At 34.5% G+C, this 15584-nt stretch overlaps 1 long non-coding RNA gene and 1 pseudogene across 9 annotated transcripts in view; one reads left to right on the top strand and one right to left on the bottom strand.

Moving 5' to 3' along the window:
* The window catches only part of LOC143227873 (uncharacterized), a 30526-nt gene that overhangs the window by 5604 nt on the left and 9338 nt on the right, over positions 1–15584 (bottom strand). The window lies entirely within an intron of this gene.
* LOC143227871 (Na(+)/H(+) exchanger beta-like) overlaps positions 1–15584 on the top strand; it is a 74886-nt pseudogene that overhangs the window by 57992 nt on the left and 1310 nt on the right. The window contains exons 16-23 of the transcript XR_013015117.1: positions 389–465; positions 1794–1922; positions 2960–3049; positions 5001–5066; positions 9239–9339; positions 12660–12728; positions 13077–13177; positions 15325–15515. The product of XR_013015117.1 is annotated as a Na(+)/H(+) exchanger beta-like (transcript). The remainder of the gene's footprint in view (positions 1–388; positions 466–1793; positions 1923–2959; positions 3050–5000; positions 5067–9238; positions 9340–12659; positions 12729–13076; positions 13178–15324; positions 15516–15584) is intronic.

The following is a 15584-nucleotide window of genomic DNA, read 5'->3' as shown; positions in this document are numbered from 1 at the left end:
ATTTTTATATTTCAGAATACGTTGTTTAAACTTGTCTTTCATGTATTTGTTTTTACGCTTCAACGTATAAAACTGTTACGTGAACATTAATTTGGAATGAGTGATTAGATATTTTAACACCAGGTGTCTATCTAATGTCTTTTCTTGCAAATTATATTTCCAACGATTTCATATTATAAATCAAAAAACAAAACAACTTACGTAAATATTACTTTTAGTATGAGTGATTCGATTTTTTTTACTGTTTTTAACACCAAGTGCCTACCTTCTGATATTTCTTATAAACGACTTTATATTACAAGTATCATTACATTATAATTTTAAAAACGTTTGTAATCATTAACTTTGCGTGAGTGATTCGATTTCTTTTTCTATTTTCCAACACCAGGTGTCTATCTACTGACTTTTCTCGCAAACTATTTTCAGCGTCTTCATATTATAAACCTTGAGGAACAGTTCATAATGGTAGGTAATAATAAAAGTTCAAATCTGTTTCATCGATACAACCACATTTAAAAAAGAAATTGTACATCTCGTTAATAAATAAAATCATAGCTCTTATTGTCTTGGCAGATTGACACTAATATCAGATATATTTTTAAAGTAATAATTATACGTTTGTTGTATGTTTTTTATAAGTTTTTTTTCATATCTGACAATGTTACTCCTTTGTTACTCATCGAGTTGTCTCTTCAGTTCATTCGTGTGCTAATGTTTTCTTCTCGTCGTTGAATCAGTAATTTTAGATATTTTGCTCATATCTAATTACTATTATTGTTTTATACACGACAATATTCTTCAGAGTTATTTGAGACAAAACATAAAAGTTTGTGTAAAATATATAATTAATTAACTACCATACTTGTTTCATATAAGGCTTGTGTAGGTACTTATTTAATGCCTAGGTTGTATGTTTTCTTATAGCAAAGCCTCGTCAGGCTAGCTATTGTGTCCGTCAAGGGTAATCGAATTCATAACTTTAGCGTTGTAAACTCGAAGACTTATCACCACCCCACCGGGGGTCTAAAAACTTAGAATTAACAAGTACTGAGTTGGTGGCTCCTTCAGACAAATGGAAGGACTGACACGCGTGATTTCATTCCACCAGTCTATTTGTCTGTTAAATTATTTATAACGTCTAGCATTGGTAAAATAATTTTATACAGTAATCTGCGGATGTGAAATAATGAGGGGATCAAACTGAAGTTTACAAACAATTACGTTATATTTGTTACTTTCTTCTGTCGTTTATGCGGTTTAACTTTAACATTTCGGCATATTTGTTTGATACTGTTCATTACAATTAATAAATTATAATATAAATCTGCGAGATACCCGTTTCTCAGAAATCAAAATTTCGAGAATCAAACAGTAAGTCCGTGAAACAATATGTTGGATAAAAGCCAGAAGATGAACTGAAAGTAGTCGAAGTGAATAATTTAAATTAGAATAACTAAGAATATTATTCCACTTTTTCAGTTTCATGCCATACAAAACGATTTGTAATAATCTGTATCATAGTCATCTACTTCAGCGTGCATTTTTGTGTTTCGTTAGGCCTAACAGAGGTTTACGAGATGCTGTGGCATTTCTGTTAGATGAAAAGCGCACATTTTTGTTTCATTAGGCCTGCAGAGGTTTACGAGGTGCGGTGACGTTTCTGTTGGTAATTATGTTGGATTAAAAGCGCGCATTTTTATGTTTCATTAGGCCTACGGAGGTTTACGAGGTGCGGTGACGTTTCTCTTGGTAATTATATTGGATTAAAAGCGCGCATTTTTATGTTTCATTAGGCCTACGGAGGTTTACGAGGTGCAGTGGCGTTTTCGTTGGTAATTATGTTGGACGAAGAGATGATTCCAAACAAGTCTCTTTTCGTGACAGCCACATTGTTTATCGTGCTCTTCACCGTGTTTATCCAGGTATGTGATATTTGTTATCATGCGACGTTTTGAAGTAAAATAAAATGTTCATGATATTAGGGTTGCACTCCTATTGATTTCTTCATATACTGTCACGAAAGATCTGTAGCCAATACACAAGTAACACACTGACAGCGGCACAGTTGATATTTAACATCCCTGTACAATTTGCCTGGTTATTGTATTTGCATTACTGTATCTACATATGGGAAATGTATACAGAGATCCTAAACCTGTCCTAGCCGTAATTACATTTAAAAATGAAAACTTTCAACTATGCATCTTTTGTAAGATACACTAGTTAAAAGTGAAAATATGAAAAAAAAAGAAAATAATACATAAAAAACACGAAACAAATTTACAAAACAATGGCAAATAGAAATATTTTTAGAAATATCGATTAAGTAGGTGGCACCAGAACAGTAAACGTAAAATACATAAAAAGGATACTTTGCACATAGAAAATACAAGATAGGATTCAATATTTATAGAACTGATTGCCAGGACAAGACTGTGTTCATAACAAGGAGCTAAAGAAAAATATTTGTTATAAAATAATAATAAATCTATGTTATTGTTGTTTTTTTACTTCATGGACATGGCCTAAAAAGGGCCACGTGTGTGCGATAACCTGCGAATAATTATTGCCTGCATTCAGTGGCTGCGTGATGTTAAAATAGATTCCCGTAACTGCCGGGCCGAACATTATCGGTGAATAATGTGGGCTTCATTAATTAAACGGATCTCATGATCAAATAGCAATCAGAAAAACCAGTTACTAGATAGGAAAACCACGGAAAAATGAATTTCAAACTTTAAAATAATCGTAAAATATGTATAGATGTGTGTGTGTTACATATAACCAGCACTAAACAACAGTACAGTGATTCCTTATTGGTGATTTGTAAAGAATAAACAACAGTACAGTGATTCCTTATTGGTGATGTTTTGTAAACAATAAACGTTTTACTTTACACGCGACTTATCTAAACTGAAGTGAAATAAAAAAAAAAAATATTTCGCTTTCATTTTAATAGGGCAGTACAATCAAACCACTGGTAACATTTCTGAAAATCAGGAGACAGGGTCAACAAAGTTACAGTTTGTTTGAAGAAGTTAACGACAAGGTTAGTGGTAATATGAATCTTACTTAACAAAGGAAACTTCCACCGTTTGTAAAAAACAAATTATTTTGTATTTTTTACCCACAGTGAAATAAAAACTTTGGTAAAAGTAATTAACTATTTAAATAAATAAAAACTGTTTATTTGTGTTTAGTGCTTCAACCGGCTATTGATTAAATATGTGCTAATATATGTATTCTGTTCGACTAATCTGGGAATGCCAAGTTAACTTGTTCAAACCTTATATTGATTGATTTGTGTTTTACCTCGGTACTTCTCAACTGTGTAAATGGTTCAGTGAGGGGTTAATTATACCAGAACCATGGTGAACTAGAAAGGTGGGGTGAATGAAAATGATCAGTTATAGAGCAAATTCAAGGGGGGAAAAATTAGTTATTATTTTAGTGGTAGTTTAATAAATACACATTTTTATTATATTCATCTTGTGCTTGATATAAATTAATTTTGAAATGATGGAAGTTTTACCAGCCGGTACCATCTAAACTTGTTTGTTCATTATATCGTTTTGTTTGTTTCTTTCGTTGAGCAATGCCACATTAGACTGGCTATATGCTGTGCTCCCCGCGGGAATTCGGATCCCCGGTTTTAGCATTGTAACTCTGTAAACTTACAGATAATCCACCAGGGGGTTCGGTATATCAGAATCGCAGTTAAAAAGAAAAAAGAAAAACACCTGAAAAGTTCATTTTCATCTCCAATTTATGACTTTTTATCATACTAGCAACAAAAGTGTAGAAAAAATTATTTACAAAAACCTAACAGAACAAACAAAAGGACTTGTTCTATCGATTTATCTTATAAAATCTTAATGTATGCTTCAAAAACACCTTTAATGTGCAAAGAAAAAAAATGTTTCGGTGTGCGATGAAAGGAGTGATATCAAACCTGGTGGCTACACTTGTAGCCTTGATAAGAATGTTATAGTAAATATTCATTTACTAATTAGACAGGCAGCGTATTTTGTTTTTCCCACCATTATGCCGCAAACTGGACAAAATACGCAGCCAAGCCAACTAATTAACGAATTTTTGCTGCTGTATATTTTTGCCGCCAATTTTGATTCACGAGATAAAGGAAATGTTTGCTGGAAAATAGATATAAATCTATGATGTTGTGTTTTTTTTTTACTTCGTGGACATGGGCCACTTGCGTTTTCGATAACTTGCGAATAATTGCTATGCACATTCAGGGGCTGCGAGACGTTAAAACAGATACCCACAGCTACCGGCCCGAACAATATCGGTAAATGGCAGGGGCTCCTTATGGCGACTAAGTAATGACCTCTTCGCTGTGTAAACTAATTGGCCCATGCAACTTTGGAGATACTATTTTTTGGGGCAGGTAAAAATGCGCGGTTATCGTTTTAAAATTTCGTGCAAAGCTACTCGAAGGCATATCTGCGCTAGCCATCCTTAATTTATCAGTGACAGAATAGAAGAAAGACAGGTAGTCAATATCACCCACCGCCATTTTTGGGATGATTTTTTACCGAAGAAATGGATTAACCATCACCTAGTCACGGCCCCGTGGCTGAACGGAGCGAGCATGTTTCAGGGTACAGCCACTGAAGATATGTGATGGATTAACACGGCCCGAGATAAAATCGTTAAACCATCACCCTTGTTAATAACACAGTGGGTGCTGTTTAGCAGGTTGTTTGGCCGCACAACACACTGTTGTGTGTCTTGACATATTTAGATCTAGAAGATTCAACAATGGTAAGTCGTATCCTTTGTAAATAAAGAGCGTGACGTCATAACATCTGTGTATCTTTGCGCGAGACTATTACTACTAATAACAATTCCTAAAAGCACGTTGTTCTATTATTTGTAACGTCTCTATTTTCACTTTCGCTACAGACTACATTTATTTAAACGTATTTTACATTTAGCTGTATAAAATGCACTTTTCCACCTTGTTTTTCTCGAAACAGGTAGTGAACAGTGTAATGGCTGGAATAGAAGAGGTCACAGGTCACCATAGCGAAAATTACTGGAAGGTGAGTTGTGCGGGACTTGGTCTTTGTGTGTTGGTGCGAGTATCGATTTAAAAAAAATGGCCAATCGTTGTTTCAGTGAAAGTTTTACGTAATCAGATTAGGGATAATAGATTTGATAACTTTAATAGAATGCAACTTGCCTTGTCAAATAAAAAAACCGAAACGTCGTCTCCTTTTTTTGTTTGTTGTTTTTTTTAATTTCGCGCAAAGCTACTCGAAGGCTATCTGCGCTAGCCGTCCCTAATTTAGCAGTGTAAGACCAGAGGGAAAGCAACTAGTTATCACCACCCACCGCCAACTCTTGGGCTACTCTTTTACCAACAAATAGTGGGATTGACCGTAACATTATAACGTCCCCACGGCTGAAAAGGCGAGCATGTTTGGTGCGATGAGGATGCGAACCCGTGACCCTCGGATTACGAGTCGCAAGCCTTAACCACCTGGCCAGGCCGGGCCTTTTCTTTGAATAATTAGTCACAGAACACTAGAGTTTTCAATCCTATTAGAGCCAAATGTAGTACTTTTCAGGATAATTCTGTAGAGTGCACGGTGTTGTTTTTGTGTGTGTGATAAATGTTCATAGAATGATAATAAAATCAGTTTTGTTGTTTTTTAATTGTTCAGTATATATTTATCTTAGAAATGCAAAGAAGCATATCATAAAAATTATCATAAATCGTACCGAACCCCAAACAAAATATCATTAGCTGTACACGTGAGTTTGGACACCATGTGCTGTTGTAAAAACACACGTATTCAACGAAGCCTCAGAGTTCGTAAATAAAATGCGTATTTACATCTACGTAAAAGATTATATATTTAACTGTAAGTTCAAGGATTCGACATACAAGGGAACAAATCTCATGTGCAGTTTCAGTAATTGTATATATTTGATTTTGGTACTCAGCTAACAGCACGTGCAATTCAGATATAAGAATCTAAACACTGGTGAATCAAAAAGTGAGTTTCTTAATTTAGAGAGGTCCGGCATGGTCATGTGGGTTAAGGAGTGCGACTCGTATTCTGAGGGTCGCGGGTTCGCATCCCTGTCGCACCAAACGCCCTTTCAGCCGTGGAGGCGTTATAATGTAATGGTTAATCCCACTATTTGTTGGTAAAAGAGTAGCCCAAGAGTTGGCGGTGGGTGGTGATGACTAGCTGCTTTCCCTCTAGTCTTACACTGCTAAATTAGGGACGGCTAGTGCAAATAGCCCTCGAGTAGCTTTGCGCGAAATTAAAAAAACAATTACTTAAAATCTCTGCATTATTTTTCTTTGTCCTGTGTAGACCTGTTTTTTTCTTTGCTTGCTTAGATCCAGTAGCCAGTTAGAATCTAGTTACAAATTAGACACCAGCTTAGTAAGTAAAGCTACATTTCCTTGTATCAATAAAATTACCCATGTTTACACCTTTGTTATTGGTATTTCTTTTCTTATCTCGTATTTAAATTAACCATTAGTATATATGTATTAACGAATACTTGAAGCTTTTCTGGGGGATATCAGTGTAACTGAATACACCTGGTTTCCTTAAAAGATATGTCCGTTTTGGACAGCCAATTGTTTGTTTGTTTTGAATTTCGCGCAAAACTACACGAGGGCTACCTGCCCAAGTCGTCCCTAATTTAACAGTGATAGACCACCAACCGCCAACTCTTGGGATACTCTTTTACTAATGTACAATGGGATTTAATGTAACATTATAATGCCCCCACGGCTAAAAGGGCAAGCATGTTTCGTGACGAGAATTCGAACCCGTGACCGCCCTATCGCAATTAAAGCAAACTAACCACTAAGTCCCTTGTATAAACATTGTTTGTTTTGAATTTCGATCAACGTATATTCAATAGCAGAAGCAAAAATGAAAGTTCATGTTGCAGTAGAAACCTCATGCTTGAATGTGGTAGACGCCACAGCATTTTGCAAGAAAGACTTGAACTAACCTAAACTTACGGTAATTGATTCTACGAATAAAGTTATAAGAATATTTGATAGACAATTTGATTTGTTCAACTCCAAAAGTCGATAAAATTACAACTTCAATTCTCCCATCATCGTCCTTCTTGAAACTTGAAACTCTTCTGCTGCTGCTATTGGGGTCATTTTAGGTTTGTAACAACTACCCCGCTGATCGACAGTCTGACTGCATATACAGATTATTTAAGCGTCATGAAATAAAGGCAGCAGGATGTGTACATTGCCCAAGATGATACAATATTTCATCCCATAAAATATTGAAAGAAAAATCTAGAAACTTTTACTCGTAAATAAGAAATAGAGATGGTTTGGTAAAGAGAAAGATATACAACATCCACAGAGTGTTGCTTTACCAACTCTCAAATGTATGTAGCACATTTATCAACTAATTATCTTATAATCTGTAACAATAAATCTAAAAAAAACATAAAGAATTGTAGTATAATTTAAATAAATTCGATAGTATTTGTACTCTACTAGCCTACTTGTGTACGTGTGTGTTATTGGAATTCCTAATAGCTTTGTTATGTTGTATTAATACATAGTGAGTTGTGGCACTTGTTAATTTTCTGCTGTTTAGGTAGTAAACAGTTTTATTGTTTTGTTTTTATGAATTTCGCACAAAGCTACTCGACGGCTATCTGCGCTAACCGTCCCTAATTTAGCAGTATAGGACTAGAAGGAAGGCAGCTAGTCATCACTACCCACCGCCAACTTTTAGGCTACTCTTTTACCAATGGATAGTGAGATTGACCGTCACAGTATGTCGTCGCCCTCACGACTGAAAGAGCGAGCATGTTTGGTGAGACGAGGATTCGAACCCATAACCCTCGGATTATTAGTTGAGCGCTCTAACCACTTGGCCTAACTTTTATATATATATATAAAAAGAGATCACAGTATTTCAAAGTTTTATGTGAACTGTTTCGTGTTTCACGAGTAAACTCAGTAGTAATAAGGTAAAAACCTATGTCGTCGAAGTAATGGCCTCTTCGCTGTGCAAACTAATCAGCCCACGCATCTTTATAGATACTCTTTTTGGAGTAGCTGAAATGCGCGGTTATAGTTTTGTTTTATAATTTCGTGCAAAGCTATTTTGAAAAGCTTTTTGCGCTAGTCATCCTTAATTTAGCAGTGACAGAGTAGAAAAAGACAGCTAAGTAATACCACCTACCGCCTATTTTTAGACTAATCTTTTAAAAGATATGGATTGACCATAACATAACAACAACCCCGTGGTTGAAAGAGGCGAGCATGTTCGGTGACGGAGATTCGAACGCCCCAACAACTTGATCATGCCGAGCCTTTGGTTGTCACAATATTACTGGCAAGAATAGAATTTGGATAGCGGTAATATCTAGACAATCGAAATTAATAAAATGTAGCACACACCTTCGCAAAGATTTGAATATGTTACTAATTCAAAGTTGCTCACACTCCTGTAATACATTTATTCAAAATTTCATATATTTTATTGCAAAATAAAGTGTGTAGAATCGTTTTCTAAACCTATGTGTGTGTATAACATTTAACAGAATTATTATCACACGATGTGAGCCAGAAGTCGGAATTTTCAACCTGAAATACAATTTATGTTACGTAGTTTTAACGACTATGTTAGAGACCGTGAAATTTCAAAATCATTCGTCTTTAAATTTTTGAATTACAAACCACGAAGAAAGCAATCCAATCCACCAGCAGTGCCAACCAAGGGTGGCTGTCACATTTATAACGCGCCCACGACTCAAAAGTGCAGAACGTGTTCAGTGTGCCATGTTTCAAACCCCGTAACCTGTCGCTAACGGTAAAGTGACTAAATCACGCCCCGTTCAGTCTGATTGATAGCTTCCGTTATCTATTACACTGTGGTACTAGTAACCTAAGTAACGTTTTATATAAAGCACATAAACCATAAAGCACAATTATCCGTTATTACTTCAGCATTAAAGCAGTCGTGACAGTTCAGAAAAAATGTAGCGATACAATTAAAAAGTCTGGAAAAAAAGTTTCTCAAAGAATCTCGGGTAAAAACAACACAAACTAGTATATTGTACTGACTACACATTCGAACCAAACGACACAGAGAACTGCACTTCAGAAACGTCATACACTATTAGTATATTTTGCAAATGAAATTTGATCTATATGTATTTATATTTTGATGGATCTAATATACTTTTTTTATTCTCCATTCAGCAAATTCTATATTACTATGACGAAAAATATCTTAAGAAGTGGCTCCAGGAAAGCACGTCTGAGAATACATTGACTCGAGTGTATACCAAAATGGTTCTTTCGTAAGTTTTACACATCTACGTTTACCTGCGTCTTATCAATAAAACTTACAAAGTACTTCCGGGTTGGCAACTTTTATGTAAAGCTATATACGCATGTCAGTTGAGACAGGTCGATATTTCGAAGCCACGAGTACTTAGTTTGCCATATTCGTATGCAACTTTTTCTGTTTCTATAGTAATAAAGATGATATTATCACGAGAATTTCGACATAATGTGTTCAAGAGATTATATAAAACTTTAAGTGCGGGTAACAATAATATATGTCTCTGGATTGATTACAATTATACCTCAAAATGTTATCGGCTTATGCCCCTAATATAACGTTATACTATATAACAAAAGTGAATTAACTTTAGGCCTAAACGTCGGGCAATAACTAGTTATTTCGTCTTTCATTAGATTGAAGTACTTATACGTGACGCTTATATATTTCAAATCTATCGGTGTGCATCACTAACTAATGTTAACGATCTTATTTTCCGAATATATATGCAAGTAATTATTACTTTTCGCTTTAACGTAAAAACAGAACGTATTCATCGTATGGGGTTGTTTTTGGTATTACATTAAAGATTAAACATTGGCCACATAACTATCTAAACATAATTTAACGTTACTATTGTAATATTTTATGTTGTAATTAAGATTATTAATTTTATTTTACTTTGAAATTTCATTTTAATTTATATTTTTATTGTTCATAATATTATTACTATTACCGTACATCATACGATGCAGTTCTGTTTATCAGTAACTTTATTATGCTAAAGTTTACACTAATGAGGAACCGTTTCTTATAAATATAACACTCCATTACTCCCAGTCATTATATTATCCAGTTTTCATCGATAAAATTATCTGAAATAATGAAATATTTATCTTAATGTGTATGACGTTTGTATATATAGTTCATAACACAAGTGTACGGAAATATAAAATTTTTAAACGCATACTTGCAGTTATCCGCAAACATAACAACTAAACATTAAGGCCTGAAGGCCTTAGAATAAGTTAATATATGAATTAGACAGTACCTGTATACCTTAGTATTATATTACCTATGTATTCGCAACTAAGTAGACCAGAACACCATATACACTCGGGTTCACTGCATTTTACAGATTAAATATCATTGAAATCACTTTCATCTTATAGTTACGGGTCGTGATTATTTTGACATTCTCGCTTACAAATACAACCTGTCCTAAGTATCACAGCAGTATGTCTGCGAACTTATAACGCTAGGGACCGAGTTTCGATACCCGTGGTGGGAAAAGTACGGACAACCCACTGTGTAGCTTTGTGTCTAACTACAACTAGCACTGCATGTGATATGATTTTTTTCTGCATGTACACCAGAGGGATACACAACCCCGTCTTACAAGCTCAATACACAGATGGAATATGTTTTAGTATCATCATCTGCGATCAGTGTTGCAACACCAGCCACTGTCGTCTGGTTCTAGAAGAGACCAACATTCATCCAAATAATAGCTCCTTTTGACGTGCAACTCCAGTGTATCATAAATAGGTGACATTTTCTCCAGGTGATCAACATTTCAAGACGCAGATCTTTGACAGCGATGGATTTTCTGCAGCACACCCACCATATACACAAGCTTTAATGGATACGTCTGTGAATAGTGACAACCAGTTATCCTGGCAGTACGAAAGCAACCCAATAGCATTATAACGTTGCTCAGTTATAATGGATGTAGCCACACCAGTTCCTTCTTGGCTTTGTGGTACAATTCTTGACCCACGGTAGTGATGGTCCTACCCTGACCTTTCTTTCTTCCAATTCCTTTATATCGAAGACGATATGTCACAACACTGTCAAGTTTGTGTGGTGGTGATATAATTATAAGGTATCCTTCTGTGGTTTTATTGATTGAAAGGATCACGCATTCACCGATTGAAACCAGTCCTCACTGGAACTCTTAGGACGTCTTCGGCTGTTCGATTCAGAATACAGGCAGAATTCGTGACAGATTTTGTCTTATCATCAATGTTCTGTAGATGTCATTTTTCGTTTAAGCCTAATAATTTCTTCTGTCTCTTCATAAAGGCTCCAATCACTGAAAGCCGTGAATACCTTTGGCAATACCATGCTGGCTTCCATTTGAATAATCATCTTTTCGCCGACAAAATACTCAATTAATTTTGGTTGTTTTAGTTTTACGTCGTTTCGGTGGCATAATTATTAGGGGTTCAGTGGTTTCATCGTCTGTATCAGATGTTATAATGATTTTGGAGTACATTGATTTGTTTTGTTTGTTTTTTGAATTTCGCGCAAAGCTACACGAAGGCATTCTACGCTAGCTGTCCCTAATTTAATAGTGTAAGACTAAAAAGAATGCAGCTAGTCACCACCACCCACCGCCAACTGTTGGGCTACTCTTTTACTAATTAAGAGTAAGATTGGCCGTCACATTATAACGAACCAACAACTGAAAGGGCGAGCATGTTTGTGATAGGGATTCGAACCCGCGACTCTCAGAATACGAGCCGATCGCCTTAACCACTTGGCCGTGCCAGAGCCTCACAGGAAAGGTAGTGTAGCAGACGTGTTTGTCCCACATTATCTAATTTAAAACACCAAGTTTTATACGACAAGCACATCGATGCCACCAACTGTACACATAATGAACAATTTAAAATACTCATTGTCACAATTGCAGTAGACGAAAATAAACGTGAGTTTAAGTCACCGGGTGTTGGGTAATTTACAAACTCAACACCATAAAGAGAAACAAGCGATAAATTATAAAAAAACATGTTTTGTATATTAAACACGGTAAACGTGTACTTGGAGTCGTCTAGCTAATAAAAACAACACAAGTGTTACAAGGAAAGAGATGGAAGGAAGTGAATGGGATATCTAACAACAGCATTGAAATACCCTGATTGCTCTGGGTGACAGAGTTTAAGGCGCTTGGTAACAGGGGTGGAAAAATTGATTGATTTTTGATCTATATATTTTCTCAGTTTGCATTCTAGAAGAAAAAGGATGAGAGTGAAACTATGAAGGCCTACGTAGTACCCACAATATACCCCTTTATCTCTCTGTGAGGCATTGATGCAAATTTAGTGAAAAGTGGCATTCATATTGTGAGAAAGCATGGGAGCAAAAGGAGAAAAAATAAATAAACTTAAGGGAAGCTGAAAGTTAGGGAGTTGTAACTTTTCACAAACACGCCTCATTTAAACTTGTTAAAATTGTACATATTTTTCTGACTGTACAAGTTGTGTTTAAATAGTTTATAAATGATTAATATATCATTACTTAGTTAATTATCTTTATTACTTTTCTTTTTAGGGATCATTTTGCACATCTTTATGGTCCAGCTACAGCTATAGAAGACAATAAGCCATTACTTCTTCATGAGTATGTTCAATGTTGTATTCTTGAACTCGACAAAATAAAACAATTTTTAACATTCTAATCAGGGACTTTTCTCATACCTGCTTTTAATCTAAACATTGTGCATGTATACATATACAGATATTCTAATGAAATTTTCTATTTTTATAATGTAAATAACTTTAAAGTTTAATTTCAAGCAGTAAAAGAACTGCATAAACACTTTTTGTACAAGTATATAATAATCTTTTATTATAATGAATTAATTTAGCTACATTTTTAGCATGAATGTTTTTATATAGTTTGAAATGCCCTTCTTCAAGTGTTATTTTATACATGCTTGTGAGAGTTTAATTTTTCTGTATATTTTAGAAATACAGATGACGATCTGACTGCACCTCTAGACAATATTTTTATTACCAGTGATGATGATGATGGATCTAAATATTCTCCAAAAGAAATTCCAAAATCAGGTGTTGTTTTATGATTTAATATTTATTATTAAAGAACGAAGAATTTTCAGTTTCCAAGACCCACGTTTCACTTATCTCCCAACTCAACTGTAGGATCAGCAAAAACTAACAGAAAAATAAACTTTTTTGCTGTTACTAAAGATAGTTTGTAGAGGTTTTATGTTTATGGAACATTCTTAAAATTTCTGCAGTATATTAATTTTTCAGGTAGAGAATACCAAAAAGTTTATATTGTGAAAGTATCAGTCAGTGTGGTTATTATATGTAAATAAACAAGTTAATAAGATTCTGTAGCAAAATAGAAGTTCCCGATATTCTGTTACAAATAACGAAGTTCCCGCAATTCTGTAATCTTACTAGGAATAAAGCAGCTCACAATATTCTATAAACTCTGGTCAAAAGTTATAATAATGATAAAGAATTCCTAAAATTCAGATACTTTGCAGTAATACGAAAAGGTAGCACTGAAACAAATAAAGCATTTTTAATGTGTGTAAATGGGCTTGCTTTGCAGTGTAGCTTGAGCTACCATACGATCTATATTTACTTGTGAAAATTAAGAGCAACTGATGCATCACTTGCCAGTATCTACACATATGTTATACTATTTGTTACCTGATTTTACATGGTATCACAGAATGTTTGCATCTTAAAATCTATTCAATACTGGTCAACTGAGGTCCAGCTCTTCTCTTCTGGGAGTCAATGGAACTTTTGTGGGAAACCATCACACAGTGATATGGATTCACAGGAAGGACAATGTAGCAGATGTGTTTGTCCCACCTAAGTTGACTCTTTTTAGTAATTTAAAACAAATACAATTTTTTTTATTTGATAATTCAATTCTATAAACTACTATGAAGCATGAACTTGGGTGGGCCAGAGTTAAATGTAAAAGATACACAGCCTTCCTCCAGCACCCCCAACACAAACCGTGGGCCAACTATATAATTTTGTTTTTGTCATAATGCTAAATAACACTGATACCAAGCACTGTTAATCCACCTAGATAGCAACATTGGATAGCTCTTTAGATATATATCATATTCAACGGTACTTGCTTGACATAGTAAACAGTTACATAATTTTCCTTCTTCCTAAAGGATTTCCCGTGCATAAGGTTGTCCTCTGAAAGATTAGCAGGTAGCAAAACAATTAATCAGAAGCATTGTAAGGTTTCAAAACAGGATTAGTTGTGAACCCACTGAGTAGCAGGAACTATGTAAAAATAATAAGAAATAAAGTTGGCTTTAATACGCCTTGTGGTAACCTCCATTGTTCAAGTACTATGCATAACGAAATAATGTTTAAATCTTGAATTAAAGGTAATATTTTAAAGCAATATTTCTGGAACCTTTTACATCATGCCCTCCTACAAAAAAAAATTTAAATCATCTGCTGTGTCCACCAAGAGGAATCAAACCACTGATTTTAAAATTGTAAATTCATACAACTGCTGTCCCAGCAGGGGACACATATACAGCCAATGATAATAGCTTAAACAAACAAGATTATAATACTAGAAACCAAGTTTCAGTTCCCATGGCAGGTAGCTGCTTGTGTAGGTTTATGTTTAACCTCAAATAAGTCTCTCATACCCCCCCAAAAAAAAATATGGTTGTGCCCCCTGTTTTAGAATATGAAAATGACAACAGCTGAAAAAGGGATTTATAAATAAAGATGAATTGTTTCTTTTTACCTTTATGTCCACTGTTTTAAATAAATTATAATTCTGGTCTTTATTGACAAATGTGGTGCTACACTACATTTAATAACATTCTTTTTAAACTTGGTTATTTTATATTAAGTAATGTACCACATTGTTAGTATCATACTTAATAATTTTAACATGTTGTAGAAAAAAAAACAATTTCTTTTATATATCATTCAAAGTATCAAATGAAACATTATCAACATCAAACAGGAACATCCAAAGATTTTAGTAAAAACAAGTACAGTAAAATGCTACACCTTTCCTGGCCAAGAAACAAAACTGTTTCTTTGTACTGTATATTATGTGACCTAAATATTGATCAAAATTACACAATGTTCTAGCAAGTCTTATATAAAATATAGAAAAGGGAGATTATGTTATTCTTGTAGAACAGTTACACATCGTATAGTTAGATATATTTTCTTCTGTTTAGAAAAGATAACTTTCAGAATAGATCAAGTGCCTGAACCTACTCCATCTCGGCCATCATTTAGCAAGAGACGTCATACATTATCAGCACTCAGAGCTTCAATGAGAGCCTCAAAACACAAAACAACTGATGGAGAGAAAGATGTTACATCAAAACTTTTACAGAAAGCTCTACTGGACAATCCATATTACAAGGTAATATTTAAGATAAAGATAGAACAGAAACATCTGTTAATGCTGTTATTCCAAAAGCATTCCATTAAT

This window comes from Tachypleus tridentatus, chromosome 10, assembly GCF_004210375.1.
Source record: "Tachypleus tridentatus isolate NWPU-2018 chromosome 10, ASM421037v1, whole genome shotgun sequence".
NCBI classification, from domain to species: Eukaryota; Metazoa; Arthropoda; class Merostomata; order Xiphosura; family Limulidae; genus Tachypleus; species Tachypleus tridentatus.
The sequence above is the reverse complement of the archived record's forward strand: the minus strand, read 5'-3'. Positions and strand labels throughout refer to the sequence as shown.